The sequence below is a fragment of the Amia ocellicauda genome, chromosome 4 (assembly GCF_036373705.1).
Source record: "Amia ocellicauda isolate fAmiCal2 chromosome 4, fAmiCal2.hap1, whole genome shotgun sequence".
NCBI lineage: Eukaryota > Metazoa > Chordata > Actinopteri > Amiiformes > Amiidae > Amia > Amia ocellicauda.
This window is the reverse complement of record NC_089853.1, coordinates 42,255,589-42,273,725: the sequence shown is the minus strand read 5'-3', so window position 1 is coordinate 42,273,725 and position 18,137 is coordinate 42,255,589.

Sequence of the window (18,137 nt, the reverse complement as noted above, 5' to 3'; positions counted from 1 at the left end):
CTCAAAGTTTTGAGTTTGTAGAGTCCTTGCACTGTAGCAGATACATTTATGTCTCTTTCAGCATTAAATATAGAAACATATTATTCACAAAAATGACAAATGTGCTTTCTTGCAGCTTTTGCATATTCACCAGTAATGATCTGAAGATTCCACAGATCGAAATATGCCAATTACAGTGAACGTAAATGGTTCGTGCAAATCACTTAGCAAAATTCTCTCTGCAGAAATGACCTTAATCTATGGGCACCTATAGAGCACTGATGCTCTTAATAGCTCTGTTCCTATTAGACAGGTGAAAATTGAATAGGCCGTGCTATTACATTTTTATGATACTAATACATTAACCTGTGTTTTAAACATGTCCAAATCAATTATGGTGTAATGCTCTAAAATCACTGCACCACAAAAAGCAATGAAAAAGCATATTCTTTTCCCAGCTCTAATTGTTATTACTACAGCTGCTTTGCGTTTTTTGATTTTAATTTTTTCTCACAGCTAGCTTTTAAAGTACTTGTCCTCTGAGAGCTGTACACCAATTCTCACCTTTGGATTTATTAGATTTTACTCCCCCAAAATCAAAAAACAAAAACAAAACAGCACTCATTTATAGATGCATCATTTCTGATACTTCACTCAGTGAACAACAGAGATTTCCTGACCATATGGTAAACATTGTTAACCCTAAGATAAAAGGGTCTGAAGAGGCTTCATCCCATGCTGTTGACGCCAGTCTAAAAAGATATGGCAATGTTTTCAACAGGTTTTCCTGGTTTCTCTTTAAAAGCCAAGACAGCGAAGTAAACAGCAGTTGCAACAGCTCAGGCTCTGCCTTCTGTTGCCAGAACTAATCAACTTTCCACTCTAGATAGAAGATACGCTGCATTCATATTTAAAAGACAGACAGTCGTGACATCATGTACAAAAGGACAAGCAACCTTTTCTGTAATTACCCGCCCAGGGCTTTAATTAGAATACCTGCTAAAACTGCAGCAGAAAACCAGAGACGGCAGCATCCTTATGTCTGCCTCTGTTCATCACGATCTTTATAGGGTGTGAAGAGTCACAACAGATATTAAAATGAAGCTGGTATCTTAAGGCGCAATAGCTTGGCAAAGATTTAAATGGCAATTCAATAACTTAATATTTAAAGAGCAGGTACAGCGGTAAAGAGGAGGTATGTCCCATTAAGCATGGTCTGTTAAATATGTACCCAACTGTGCAAGTAATCATTAAAAATGGCAGGTCTTCCATCTTGTTGCTGATGACTGAAAGCAGAAAGGGGAGCTTTTGATGCTTGTGCGCCATGAAGCAAAATTAAGCCAGATTCTTTGACATCTCCTGGGCTTTAAAAGGCATCAAGTTAAGGGTAATTATAATCTATACAGACTTGGAGCTGTCATGAGCGGGTCCTCCAAAGGCATCGAATGTTAATCCTGAACCGGCAGAAGCAGAAACACAGCAATCTGTTTCTCATGCACTGTCAGAATACCCTGGAGAGACGAGGTCCTTTGTCTTGACAATAAAACATTCATGTCAGTGACACTCAGTTGAGTACCATTCAGCATGGAAGTGAATAAGCCTACTTTTTTTCAACTCAGAAACACAGTAAAAGGGACCACAGCCGATACAGACACCATCTAATGGGGTGACACGAGCTGTAATTCAATATGATAATGCTTTTCTTGCAACCAGGGGAATGGAGTACATTAGACTAAGTGGGAAAAACTGCTGTGAAAGGTAGATCAAAGCCAAAAAGATAAATCTGCATCACCGATTACAACTTCCAACTTCTTCACAAATGAAATGACGCACAGATTTGACTAGACTAGACAGGCGTGAGGGCTTTGCAAATCAGGATTGTGATGTGGCATTCTGCAATTAAAAAAAAAATACAATACTGCTATGTGAGGATGTAGGTGTAGGAGCTGGGAAGAATAGTCACACTTTCCATCGATGACCCACCGCAGTATCAACACAATTTTGAACTTTAATCAGCAAGTCACAGGAAATCTGATACAAACATGGCCACCTCTTGGAAGTAGAAATCCTACCGACCACAAGAGATTTTGCTAGCCACTTGAGATGGATTGAATTCCGTCAGCAAGATGAGAACATATTACTTCAAGTTGCAGGTCTTGTACATATAAATAAACAAGTACATAAACAATTGTTTCAGTGACAGGTGCAGAAAAAGAAAAGGATGCAACACTGAGATGCTTTTGTGACAAATTTACATGAATAAATTACAACCACACAAGGGAAAGTAAACAGCAGTTGTTAACGAATGCTAATGTCAAGGACCTCAGTGTAAAATAGACTTCTGTCTCCTTGGATGAATCTCCCGCTAAAGGAAACAAATAGTGTCCTTGCTGCATTCATACTGAAAGCTATCAATTACAACCAGTAGCAGTGAATTTCTGCTATTGAGGCTCAGAGCAAGCAATTATCACTTGGCATCATTGGGATCACAGGGCATGACTAGGTAAATCAACAAATACTCCCTCTTCACCCCCTGGAAGAACATATATCAATTATGTTCCTCTCTGGGGCTCCTTAGGAGAGTCTCTGGCATATGCATCTGCTATAGACATTGCGCAATGTGTTGGTGCAGAATTTAATACAATTCAGGGCTAACAGGTGCAACAAATGTTGAACACAAGGATAAAATCGACAGACTTCTCATGTCCCAAATAGGAAGAACATATTTTGAAATGAAAGATAGCGGAGTGAATTTTAATGGATTGACATTGGTAAATCTCATCAGCACAGCTCAGTGCTTTTCCCAAATCTGAGAATAAAAGCTATATTACAAAAAAACACAAAATGTAATTTAGTTTCTACTTGAACAAGGCTCTAAAAGTTAAGATTCTGCATGATTTCAGAACTAATTGAGTGATATTGCACCTATCTGCCCTGCAGAGTTATGAGCTGTTAATTGTGTAATGGCCTGTAACCTTGCATTTCTGTAATCAAGACTGCACTGCTGAGCAGCCACACTCAAGGGGTCTCGGATTTGCTTTCAAACATATTTAACTCCATGCAAAGTCTAAGAAGGCATGCGTGATCACAGTTCCTTTAAAAAAATACATGAAAAAAAGTAAAATATTATCTAATATTAAATAAAATACAAAATAAATCACAGTAATCACACATTCCATTATCATAGTTCAGAACACAGAATCTAAAGATGATATTGTCTAAAGCTAATTGATTATCCCTGTAAGAGCTGAAACTCTGAAGAGACACAGATGAAGGTAGGAATGGCCTTAAGGTTTTTGGTGACTTTCATGTTTTATTCAGGAGTATTATTTAGAATTTCACAGTTTTTAATAATTACATTTATTGATTAATATACAGCTACATTGCAGTAAGGTTTAGTGTTTGACAACTCCGTTTTGCTACACAGATTAAATTCTGAGCTGCAGAATTGCTATGCAAATGAAATATAGATATTTATATCTGTATCCTTGAATTAGCAGATAGATTTTCCTCTAGAAACTCAGAAATAAAAGATAATGATATGTACGGGTAACAAAAAGGCTGTAACCTCACTTGATTCCACTGAAGAGCAGATGCAATTTCTGAAGCTATTTCAGGAATTCTTTAGCAAAAGGGTAATTAAATACCTTAAATAAAGCCGAAGAGAGCTTAATTAACATGCTTAAGATTTGGAAACAATAATTCACAATGAAAACGCTATATATGTCACATGAAGTGCCTAAGCTCAGACCTTAATCACAGTGTAAGTATTTCTTGTTTTTGGTTTGTTTGATTAATCTGAGTCTTTTCTTTTTATTAGTTGTGGTTATTTCTTTTAATTACCTGCACAAGTTTCTTTTCATTGGGCTCTCACATCAATGAGATCCACCTGCACTAAAATAGGCCAGCCGTGCTCCCACTCTGCAGTGTCTCCATGCACCTGTTCTTTTATCTCCTTGGCAAGGACTTGCCATTATAAGATTGGGCTGAGAAGCTCAGAGCGACAGGGATTCAGAGCCGGACGCGGGAAAAGACTGGAGCAACACGGTGAAGGACAGGGGCAGCTGCTGGGACTCAATACAGGAGCAAGGGCACACAGGACATCCGAAAGCTGTGTATCTATGAAAGAGAGTAGCAGAGTTCATAGAACTGGAGAACAAGTATCTTTTGAAAACTACTTTATTGTTTTTATTGGCTCCTAAGAATTAAAAGAAGCCTTCCCTGTAGGCTCATTGTTCCTGTGTGCTGATACCTGTAGGGATAATAAAGACAAGTCTGAATGCAGATTAAAAAGGATTAAACATTAATTGTTACTTACTTACCCGCAGCCTCAGAGTGGCAGACTCCTCTGGGGACGGTGGTGCTCTGTGCTCCAGGTCCGGCTCCAGTGAAGATTCCTGTGGGGAGAGAAAAGCAGAGCGGTGTGATAAGGAAAGGAGGTGTCCAGTGGTAACTGTTAGTGTGAATGTGGTGCTTTGGTGAACTGTGATGCCTTGGTGAAGCCAGGAGACCCTACCATACCATCTCTAGTGACCATCCGTTCTCTCCCTCTGAGTGTCACAGTATTGCCGCCTGGTGGAGCTGTCCTGGGTCCTGGATAAAAGAGGAGATCCATTCGGAGTGCTGCCCAGTGGAGCCTGGAAACCCACCTGAGCTGAAGGTAGTTCCATGCCATCCTCGGATGTGGTTGTTGTGAGGACCTCGATCCTCACGGGTTAATGGCTTAGGGTGGCGTAGTCACAATTAATGTTGTGTTCCAGTCCACCCATGATATATATATACACTCACCTAAAGGATTATTAGGAACACCTGTTCAATTTCTCATTAATGCAATTATCTAAACAACCAATCACATGGCAGTTGCTTCAATGCATTTAGGGGTGTGGTCCTGGTCAAGACAATCTCCTGAACTCCAAACTGAATGTCTGAATGGGAAAGAAAGGTGATTTAAGCAATTTTGAGCGTGGCATGGTTGTTGGTGCCAGATGGGCCGGTCTGAGTATTTCACAATCTGCTCAGTTACTGGGATTTTCACGCACAACCATTTCTAGGGTTTACAAAGAATGGTGTGAAAAGGGAAAAACATCCAGTATGCGGCAGTCCTGTGGGCGAAAATGCCTTGTTGATGCTAGAGGTCAGAGGAGAATGGGCCGACTGATTCAAGCTGATAGAAGAGCAACTTTGACTGAAATAACCACTCGTTACAACCGAGGTATGCAGCAAAGCATTTGTGAAGCCACAACACGTACAACCTTGAGGCGGATGGGCTACAACAGCAGAAGACCCCACCGGGTACCACTCATCTCCACTACAAATAGGAAAAAGAGGCTACAATTTGCACAAGCTCACCAAAATTGGACAGTTGAAGACTGGAAAAATGTTGCCTGGTCTGATGAGTCTCGATTTCTGTTGAGACATTCAGATGGTAGAGTCAGAATTTGGTGTAAACAGAATGAGAACATGGATCCATCATGCCTTGTTACCACTGTGCAGGCTGGTGGTGGTGGTGTAATGGTGTGGGGGATGTTTTCTTGGCACACTTTAAGCCCCTTAGTGCCAATTGGGCATCGTTTAAATGTCACGGCCTACCTGAGCATTGTTTCTGACCATGTCCATCCCTTTATGACCACCATGTACCCATCCTCTGATGGCTACTTCCAGCAGGATAATGCACCATGTCACAAAGGTCGAATCATTTCAAATTGGTTTCTTGAACATGACAATGAGTTCACTGTACTAAACTGGCCCCCACAGTCACCAGATCTCAACCCAATAGAGCATCTTTGGGATGTGGTGGAACGGGAGCTTTGTGCCCTGGATGTGCATCCCACCAATCTCCATCAACTGCAAGATGCTATCCTATCAATATGGGCCAACATTTCTAAAGAATGCTTTCAGCACCTTGTTGAATCAATGCCACGTAGAATTAAGGCAGTTCTGAAGGCGAAAGCGGATCAAACACAGTATTAGTATGGTGTTCCTAATAATCCTTTAGGTAAGTGTATATATATATATATATATATATATATATATATATATATATATATCATGGGTGGACTGGAACACAACCTCAATTGTGACTACGCCACCCTAAGCCATTAAGATTAAGATATTTATATATATATACACACACCAGTTTATGGCCAGATTAACTTAAATTACTTTGTTCCAAAAAAACATCAGAATGAAATGCTGTAACAGGTGCACTGCTCATTTGCTTCCCATTGCAATTTACAAAATACTCTTCCAATATGAAGTGTCATTAATCCTTCAAATTGTTTCTTGTTAGGGATTCTACATAAGCTAGCAGCCCTAGACACACATTCATGCCATTGCTACAGTCAATTATGTGCCACTAAACCATTCCCCAGGAAGTACTTTTCTTGAAGAACAAAGTAAGTAGAAAGTGTCGCAGGATTCCAATGCCTAAGAAAATAAAGTAGACAAAAAATGTGTGTTTTATTACCTAATCCAATTGTTTGGAGAGAAGGAGAAGCATCCCTAAGAACTGGGATTGCCGGCAGCCTATGTTACACACTGCTAATTGTATATGTTTGTGTAATTCCTTTGATAAGTGTGACTGAATTGGTGGTGAGCCAGCAGCATGTGTCTGAATTAGCTATGTGGTGATAGGTGAACTGTGGCAGCTCTGTCATAATTGTGGCAGAAGCTACTGATGGAAAGAGAACCATTCCATGACAGAACCAGCATGCTGCTGCGCTCGAGGGTTCACCGCTATGACGCAAATTAAACACAGGTGCCAAGGTCAGGTCTATTAGGAGATGAATTATTAATCAATGAGAGCTTCCTTCTCCTGAGGTGAGTCACTGACAGTCAGACGGAATGAGGGGAATTAAATCTGTTCTCTTAAATATCCAGCTGTGTGCTCTTCTGGATGCTGATGTCTCCGAAAAATATAATAAAAAAAACTTGCATTTCTGCATATTTAATAGAAACCGTCCTCTGAACACAAAGCATTCCTGTGATCCTTTCTCCTGTTGATTATTTCAAATTGTAAAACAATCTAGTTAGTTACCAATATCGATATCTAGTTATCCTGCGTGTAACGGATCAATCTTGACTTGATTTGTGCAAATGAGCAAGGAAATGACATTCACATGCAGTGTGCGCCTTCATCACTGCCATTCATTCACTGCACACATCTAGCCTTGAAATCACCACTTGGCAATGAAAAATGGCATTTAAACTGTTACATACAACGTGATTGCAACATGTTATCACCCTGGTCAGTATTGGATTTCATAAATAAGGTGACTTAAAGCCTTTTACATTCTGGCTTGGTTTTGTCTGGAATCTCTTCTGAGGAGGAAGAAAATCCATATGTAATTTTTGAAGAACGTCCATCAGCACATCAGTAGATACCAGCTTGACGGCTTCATCAGCATATTGATGGCATTTTGTGAACAGCAATCTTAAATAAGGTTCTTGATGTACAGACCACGAAAGCTAGAGGCTCATGAGGAAGCACTACTGACAGATCCTCCTGACTGTACATTATTGATAACTTGTTCCTGCTGCCGGTGATGGAATATTGTAATGCCATTTGTGGTGCATTAACCAGGTCACAATTTATTAATTTCAGATATTAAGGCAACTGTTGATTAAGAGATGTATCCCAAATACATAAACAGTACTTCATACATATACACATATACATTTATATTCATAAACATTTTTTCCACACTATATTATTTTTATTTATTTATCATCAGACGCCCTTATCCAGGACAACTTACAGTTTAAACAATAATATAATGAGGGAATCTTCAATAGAAAGTAAAGGGGGAGGATATTTCTAATGCCATCTTAATTAGATTAATATTTTATATTATGGTGTTAATAATAAATGATTGGTAAATACATTATAAAATAGTTATGAACCATTCATAATTCAATTTATAAATTATCAATAAAATAGTGTTTTAGCAGCTCCCAAAAGTCTATTTTGTTACTTGAATTATATGTGCGTGTGTGTGTGAGACTAAGTGACTTGTTTTCATCATTATAGACACACAATTATTTGTTATTATTTATTATAATATATGTTAAAAACATTGATACATTAATTTGAGACTATAAACCCAATAACACAGTTTTATACAACTGATCATGCAACTGGCAGTGGAGATTGCAGGCTACTTTATATAGGTTTCAGATCAATTGTATATATCAGTTTGTGGAGTGGTAAAGCAACAGTGCTATAAAACTGGTGATCTGGGTTTGATTCCTGATCAGTGTTTGTTATTTTCTTATGTGTAGATTGTTTTTATTGAAATATAATGTGGTACAGTTAAATGGTATCAGAGTAGAACAAACAATGTGTATATATAGTAGGCCTTTTCAAAGTGTGGCTGAATAAAAAAAAAATCCACTCTAACTGGATATCAGTGACTGAATTTGCCTTGCTCTGTCTGATTTGCTAGTAGTTAATGTTCCCTAAAGTGTGTTATTGAAACGCAATTCTAATTACGAGAATCTAAAATCCTTATTAATTGCCTTCTAATTGTTCATTCAACTCAATTCAATAAAAAAAAAACAATCTACACATAAGAAAATAACAAACACTGATTAGGAATCAAACCCAGATAGGCAGGCTCATAACACTGTTGCTTAACCTCTGCACCAACTAATATATACATTTAGTGTGAAACCTTTTTTAACTGTATTATTGGGGTTATAGTCTCAAATTAATCAATCAATTAAAAACATACATTATAATAAATAATAACAAATAATTGTGTGTGTATATATATATATATATATATATATATATATATATGCCTACTATATATACATATATGTGTGTTCTATGTCTCTACAATAAGTTAAGGCACTCATGGTTACAAATGCTCAAGTGGAGAACGTATAATGATGGGGACAAATTGTTGCGGGACGAATTGTCATGGACCCATATAAATATGTATACATTTCTATGATTCTGGTAGAAAATGTGTATTTGTAATTAGATGTTGATTATTATAGATCTTTACTGACCTGCTTGTACCCATATTGATCTCTCTTGAGCTTATCTCAAAATATCCTGGCAATATGTTAACAAGCCAAGTGCCCCTAATTAAAGCCAACATCTTCAACACAGTCACATCTTGAAGAACATGAGACAAAGGGATACACTCCATGCATAATTTTCCATAGAATTTCCACTTTCAAAAGCTTTGCTTGGCATTTGAGAATCTGTTCAAAGCATGCTTTTTATATTTTGTGATGGTTTCATCCACAAAGAACACACACTTCTGTGCAGATCACAGAAATAGAGATCTAAACATTTGCTTTTTGCAGCAGTTGAAAATAAATACATGTCATTGGAAAACCATCTAGCTACTAACAGAACAGATTTTACAATGCAGGTGTGTGAGAAGACAAGGAAATATTTGCAGTTTTAAAAAAGGAAAAATGTGAATCTAAAAATACAGATGACCCTAATCCACAACCTACCCTGAAGTACCTCTATGACCAGAATAATAATAACAATACAATAAGCCTGAAGAATTTATTTATGCATATTGTTATTATAAACTTGAAAAATAAATGTCCTGAAGAGTTATTGTAGGCTTAAAGCTTAACAAAACACATAGCCTAACTGTAAACATCGGGTTGAAAAAATATTTCTTCTGCGTGGAAAAAGCAAATTGTTTTATGTAATTATGGATAAAATATGAGTTTCATAATATCTCTTATCTCGTACACAGATCTGTGTACGAAATGGGCCCCCAGCCTTCCCGTTTATCGATTGAAGGCACTTTTTATTTCTAGCAATATAATAAAATCCCTAAAGCTAGGGCTTGAGTCATGACTCCTCTCCTTTGTAGACAGGTGCTAGAAAGAATACTCTGCAAGTCTCGTTTTGTATTCAAACTGTTGTACTTGACTTGCTTTTTAATTGTAAATATACAGTAGCTTTGTTTTTCAAAGTAAATGTTTCTAAGTAAAAAAAAAAACAAAGGTTGAAATCCCATTCCATGAGTTCCATTCCCAGAGTTTAAATGTTAAATTTGAATGTAGCATAGGCTGAAATATATGGAATATTATAGTTAAAAGACAAATTCTATATATTGACTTATATTGTATAAAATATTAACTGAGAATAAAATCCTTTCTAAATAATAGATTTTCATATTGTTTTGTAAATGGAGTAAAATATGTTGGACTTTATGGGGAACCTGTAGTCAAAATATTGAAAATGGTGTAAGTAAGTCATCAGATTGCATGAGTGAGTGAGGAAAACCCCATCGACTCGACACTCCAGGAATGGCAAACAATAGAACAATGCAAGAGAATTGAAAGGGATCAATTGTCAGATTCCAGTAATCACCTGTGAAATGCAATATGCCCTTAATTGCCTATTATATCATACAATCACCCACAGGGAAGAACACATGCAGATGAAACTGATTTTAGAGAATTTCAGTGTCAGCTGAGTACAGGTCACTGCAATATTCAGTTGTTGTTTTTTATGGAAGCAGATGACATTGTCTTTAGTGCAACTGTGCAGTACTTATGCGGAAAGAAAAAACATCATACGAGGGAAAATATGCAGAAGAGCAAGATTAAAATATATAATACATCAGTGAGAATACAAACAGAACTCCATTTCCATATGACTCTTTCATGCGCTTCAGCTCTGAAATGAAATGAGCTAGGATATCTATTAATTCTCTCAGTTGTATCAATTTTGTTTTATGTCTTAACATTTTTAAAAGGTTTGTTAGGAATATGTAAAGAGGAAATGAATATCCATTATTTATTTAGTATGAAAAAAGACCTTGAAGACAACCATATTAAAGATGGGAAGATTAAATCATAAACTTTGCAAGGAAAAGGAAAGCTATAGACCAAGCATTTGGAAACATCTAGATGATGATGGTGATGATGATGATGATGATGATGATGATATATATAAAGTCTCAGCGTAATTCTGTTAACCCAGGTGATTAATTTAAAAAAAATAATGCGTTAAGAAAAATGTATGTTATGAATCGCATTTCGCATTTTTGAGTGTTTTGTGCACACGTAGGACCACAGATGTGATCATGATGGAGAAGAAAGGTAGATTGATGAATGTCTGTTTCCGTTTTAAAACACTTTCTCATGGTTCAATGGACAAAAACAAAGTGATATTTCATCTCTGTGAAAGTGAATTTCAATATCATAGATTTGAGCTATCATATAAAAGGCCAACATGCAAATGTTCAAAAGTGTGAGTCAAGGCACTGTATGGCATCATTAATAATAATAGAAGAGAGCAGCATTATCTGCTGAAAATGTTAACAGACTTGTTTGTCTGAGCAACTGGCTTCCATTCCACAGCTGGAATTGTTTTTAAAATAAGATTTGATTGAAGGATTTCCTTGGGATTATTTTTCACCCATTCTGCTAGACTTACACTTGTAATTAATTGCGATTAATTTGTGAAAAATGTAGATTAATCATGATTTTTAAAATGAATCATTTGACAGCCCTAATATACACTCACCTAAAGGATTATTAGGAACACCATACTAATACTGTGTTTGACCCCCTTTCACCTTCAGAACTGCCTTAATTCTACGTGGCATTGATTCAACAAGGTGCTGAAAGCATTCTTTAGAAATGTTGGCCCATATTGATAGGATAGCATCTTGCAGTTGGTGGAGATTTGTGGGATGCACATCCAGGGCACGAAGCTCCCGTTCCACCACATCCCAAAGATGCTCTATTGGGTTGAGATCTGGTGACTGTGGGGGCCAGTTTAGTACAGTGAACTCATTGTCATGTTCAAGAAACCAATTTGAAATGATTCGACCTTTGTGACATGGTGCATTATCCTGCTGGAAGTAGCCATCAGAGGATGGGTACATGGTGGTCATAAAGGGATGGACATGGTCAGAAACAATGCTCAGGTAGGCCGTGGCATTTAAACGATGCCCAATTGGCACTAAGGGGCTTAAAGTGTGCCAAGAAAACATCCCCCACACCATTACACCACCACCACCAGCCTGCACAGTGGTAACAAGGCATGATGGATCCATGTTCTCATTCTGTTTACACCAAATTCTGACTCTACCATCTGAATGTCTCAACAGAAATCGAGACTCATCAGACCAGGCAACATTTTTCCAGTCTTCAACTGTCCAATTTTGGTGAGCTTGTGCAAATTGTAGCCTCTTTTTCCTATTTGTAGTGGAGATGAGTGGTACCCGGTGGGGTCTTCTGCTGTTGTAGCCCATCCGCCTCAAGGTTGTACGTGTTGTGGCTTCACAAATGCTTTGCTGCATACCTCGGTTGTAACGAGTGGTTATTTCAGTCACAGTTGCTCTTCTATCAGCTTGAATCAGTCGGCCCATTCTCCTCTGACCTCTAGCATCAACAAGGCATTTTCGCCCACAGGACTGCCGCATACTGGATGTTTTTCCCTTTTCACACCATTCTTTGTAAACCCTAGAAATGGTTGTGCGTGAAAATCCCAGTAACTGAGCAGATTGTGAAATACTCAGACCGGCCCATCTGGCACCAACAACCATGCCACGCTCAAAATTGCTTAAATCACCTTTCTTTCCCATTCAGACATTCAGTTTGGAGTTCAGGAGATTGTCTTGACCAGGACCACACCCCTAAATGCATTGAAGCAACTGCCATGTGATTGGTTGTTTAGATAATTGCATTAATGAGAAATTGAACAGGTGTTCCTAATAATCCTTTAGGTGAGTGTACACCGATCAGCCATAACATTATGACCACTGACAGGTGAAGTGAATAACACTGATAATCTCATTATCATGGCACCTGTCAGTGGGTGGGATATATTAGGCAGTAAGTGAACATTTTTTCCTCAAAGTTGATGTGTTAGAAGCAGGAAAAATGGGCAGCGTAAGGATCTGAGCAACTTTGACAAGGGCCAAATTGTGATGGCTAGACGACTGGGTCAGAGCATTTCCAAAACTGCAGCTCTTGTGGGGTGTTCCTGGTCTGCAGTGGTCAGTACCTATCAAAAGTGCTCCAAGGAAGGAAAAGCGACATGAACCGGCAACAGGGTCATGGGCGGCCAAGGCTCATTGATGCATGTGGGGAGCGAAAGCTGACCCGTGTGGTCCGATCCAACAGACGAGCTACTGTAGCTCAAATTGCTGAAAAAGTGAATGCTGGTTCTGATAGAAAGGTGTCAGAACACACAGTGCATCGCAGTTTGTTGCATATGTGGCTGCGTAGCCGCAGACCAGTCAGGGTGCCCATGCTGACCCATGTCCACTGCCGAAAGCACCCACAATGGGCACGTGAGCATCAGAACTGGACCACGGAGCAATGGAAGAAGGTGGCCAGGTCTGATGAATCACGAGTTCAAGGTGTTGACTTGGCCTCCAAATTCCCCAGATCTCAATCCAATCGAGCATCTGTGGGATGTGCTGGACAAACAAGTCTGATCCATGGAGGCCCCACCTCACAACTTACAGGACTTAAAGGATCTGCTACTAACGTCTTGGTGCCAGATACCACAGCACACCTTCAAAGGTCTAGTGGAGTCTATGACTCGATGGGTCAGAGCTGTTTAGGTGGCAAAAGAGGGACCTACACGATATTAGGCAGGTGGTCATAATGTTATGGCTGATCGGTGTATATGTAACTACCCAGATTGAAATACTTGTATGAATTCTGTTGCTAGAGATATGAGAACTGACAATAGATGAACACAGAAAACCTATTGGCTGTAATGGTGAATTTCCCAGTCTCCACCTCACTTGAACCCCATTGTCCAATCAACACTCTGCTCATGACATTCTCTGACTAGAAAAATATCCACAGATACAATCCCCTTTAAAATCCTCCACAAAACATGTACCAGGATCTCAGATAATGTATTCCATTAGTGAAAGATTATGGTAAGTGGAAATAAATATAATTACTTAATGCTCCTTCATATGCCAGAGGGTACAATGGTTATATTAAGTGCAGATACCACAACATGCAGAGCTTTATGGATTCAGAAGTCATAGGCCTTTTTAATATTCTTTTAAATAATTAAACACTTACCCAGAGAACTTACTTTGCTATATCCTCCAGTATTACTAAAACAAAAACACGATCGACTGTAGACGTCATCTGAGTAACTGAATGTATTATTTGTTTAAAAGGCATAAGGAACGCACAATGCATATATTTACCTCCAGTTAATCTGACTGAGAGATGGAGCAGCACAATCCAGGTTACAAATCAAGACTGATAAACAGCTCTCTAATGCATCCACAAACCAACCATGTTCTCAAATCTCAAGCCTAATTATTAAAGAGAGAGTTGTAAACTAATAATTACAGAGATCACATGCATCTGCAATTGAACGGTACCCTAATTACTGAGATTTGTTTGAGTACAATTACTCTTCAACAATTATCAATCCTCTCTTCATATAATAACTGGGTATCAGATACATATTTTTCTCAACTGTAGGGTCAACATCAATTACACAACATCATTAGCAAACAAAGGAAGCAGTATTTCTGTAAAAAACATGTGTTTGTTTTAAGAAGAAATCCCCCTCATATAAAGTGGGGGTTGGTCTACAAAACAGAGTAATCCTTTGGCAGTCTATTTTGTCAAGACAAAGAACATAAAAATACAAACGGGAAATACAAAGACAAGCTCTAATTGATTTTCACAGTACTCTGATACCTCTACTCTTGAGCACACATTGGGTACACTGAAATAGAATAGCTTAACTGTTGAATAAAGGTGACTGTGCTTACTTTGAAAATTATTTCAATACCAGTAAATTGAAGGGTAGACATTTGCTTTGTCCTTGACATTGAAATACTATTACCTCCCTCAATACAAAAAAGATGGTTAAATGATTTAAAAAATTCCCTTAATAGACTTAGCCAGTCAAATGTAGATTGTTTTCTATTTTGGTTTTGGTTTTGGATTGCGTGTGATTTAAAATATATGTTTATATGGGTTTATTGATGTATTAAACCATGTGGGTAAACCTGGGTCTTCTGATTGGTAAGTGAGCTGTCAATCTAACTCTTTCACAGGTGTTAGAATAAGTTATGATGTAAAGTAAAACTGGAATTAAAGTTCTCAAAGTGGACTGCCGAAAGGTATTTACCCAGAACACCTGCCTGAGCCGACAAACAACAAAAACTCTAACATCATTTCCGCACGTATAAGATTGTTAAAATGACGTTAGAATTGTGTAACCACCTCTTTATGTGTATTTTATTATTTATTTTTCATCTGGTTCATCCTTTATTCACTTTGAAATGCAAGCAGGAAATTCTATAGATCAAGTCGTATAGAACTGGAAAAAAAAAACACATGAAAAAAGTACAGACAAAGAAGTCTCAGCATCAAATAAGATGGTTAATGTATTTTTCGTAATGAGAGTCCATTAACTGTGAAATGATGGACCTTATCTAGTTCTGTCCTTCTATCCGGCACTGACAGGATTATTAAGATTTTATTAACAAAGACCTTTTCGGCAAATTAAACTTAGGAAGATGGATATTTTTTAATAAAAAAAGGATAGATGATATCCTAGGGAATTCACGCAATGAATAAAATATTTAATGAAATCCTGATAAGAGCGCAGAAAAATCTTTCAATATTTTTTCATTCTATAATGAGGGATTAAAAGCATCTAGTATACTCATTAAAGAAGCAGAACAAAGCCTTTGTATATTGTATATTGAAATATAATCAAACAGATTTGCAGAGTGAAGGGTGGAGAAAGAAGCAGACATTTAAACAAGGGTTTTCCAGTCTCTTCATGTTTACTGTTAGTCACCAATGGAGTCTTGCATGGGCTTAGATTTGTATGCATCTGATAATTTATCCTTTTTTCAGTCTTTTGCAGATTCATTTTTCTAATACCACAGTTGTGTGTTACAAAGATGATATAGTAGGAGTCATTATACAGCCCAGAATGCTGTAGCAGCTATTAGCATGGTGCAATACAAAAGGTCCCTGACACTTGCTACGTGGACAGAATTTTTCATTTGGTCAGATGACTTACAAAGCCTCACATCTGTCTCTTTCTTTTTGAAGGTCTCCGGTTCACATTTCTGCAGTGTGTGAGAGCATGCGGGTTCAAGATTGAAGTAGAACCTGACAGTCTTCACCCAAGAGAAAGTGACATGTTTCTTTCCTGTTGAGTCCAGGACTCGACAAGCAGTCTGTTTGTGAATAAAACTGTAATGAATGTGTGCACTAAATTCAGGAATAAAGTATATTGATGTAAAATCAAATTGATGTAAAATATATTGATGCATCCATCACTGATTGTTTGTTCAAACCGTATATGTATTCACGTAATTACGTATAGTCGATTTTAAATCTGTAATTCTGTAAGTAATTCTGACTGAGGAGTTATCTTCCTTTTTGAAGTAGCTAGCACGGGGGCTCAATGAAGAATTTTCCGCCAACCTGCATGTTATCAGTGTGGAGCAATCAAATAATTGAACTGTCTGAAAGATGTGCCAGTGAACTCTCATGCAACTTTTTGTAGTTGAGCCTCGTTGCACTTTGCAATTCCGGGAGCACAGAGATAATAAATTAACTGAGAGTACTACCCTGACATTCAGAATGAGGATATGAAAGAACAGGGGACGTGTTTATATATGCTTCAATAGTGACTGAGACACTTCCTCCCTCCAACTTTGCCCTGATGATGAACAGTTGCTCTTTCCATTCCCCGCAGTGCTTGTACTCATGCTGGCAAATGCCATTTCAGGGGTGAATTTAAAATAACAAAACAAGATAATGGGCCGAGTAATTCAAATGAAGATGAAGCCTTTAATCATTTTCATAACATATATGGTTAGTTGTTTTGCTTTCATGTTTTATCTGATATGTATTGACCATCTCCTGTCCAGATGAAGCCACATTGAACCTTACAGACAGATGGTCTTCAGCCTTTCTGGGCACAGCAAATGTATATACTGTAAGATATTATTTGTTAGAATGTATTTTTCTATGGGAAATTCTGTGCTATCTGATTCAGTACAGGAAACAGACTTCTCCCCTTTGATCTAGTTCCCTAAATTTTAAGGAGGCCCCTGGTAGACCCTGGTTTATCTATGTGTCCAGAGGCCAAAAGACCCCCACCTCCAAGTTACATCTGTATCACACGCCCACTCATGATGTTGTGCTGCCAAAATGTGATTAGGACAAACAAAGAGAAGTTTACTTTTTTGGGAGTTCAATGAGATCAAAAAGAAGAGCAGGAGGAAGAGAGAGAGAGAGAGAGAGAGAGAGAGAGAGAGAGAGAGAGAGAGAGAGAGAGAGAGAGAGAGACCGCTGCCTGCCTGACCAGACTGACCTAAGCTGTCCTGTGTGGAGAGAAGAAATTGGGTATTATCTGTTTCTTTCTGTAATCCAGCAGAAGCTTAATATCTGAAGGGAATGTCCTACTCGGAGTGAGGGAACTGAACCTTTTCACCCTGGAACAGAGGAGACTACGTGGGGACTTGATCCAAGTCTTCAAAATCATGAAGGGCATCGACCACATCAAACCAGAGGAGCTTTTTCAGATCAGCAGGGACACACGCACCCGGGGACACAAATGAAAACTGGGCTTCAAGGCATTCAAAATGGAAAACAGGAGACACTTCTTTACACAGAGAGTAGTCACAATCTGGAATAAACTACCCAGCGATGTGGTAGATGCTGAAAATTTGGGAACATTTAAAAATAGACTGGATAGGATCCTTTGATCACTTAGTTATTAATGGACACCAAACGAGCACAATGGGTCGAATGGCCTCCTCTCGTTTGTAAACTTTCTTATGTTCTTATTACTTATTTTCAGTAATATAATTGAATGATATTAGTTTGCTATTTTTGTCACAAATAAATGATTATTGCACATCTGTGAATTGACCACATCTTCCCTTTTAAAAAATCTTAAAAGAGAAACCAATTGACCTACGAGTTTTCAGTTCAACTATTTATCTAGATTGATGGAAAAACCAAGCATATCGAAATTCTCTTACAATACAATGAAGATCAAGTGTGTGAAGAGCATATGCCAACCCAAACTCCTTTTTCCTTCAATCTGTAAGACAGGTCAAAGCTAATTGTTTTGGTGATTATGGATTTCTGCACAACATCTCCCACTTAGCTTGGATCAGTCTGAAACAATCCTGGACACT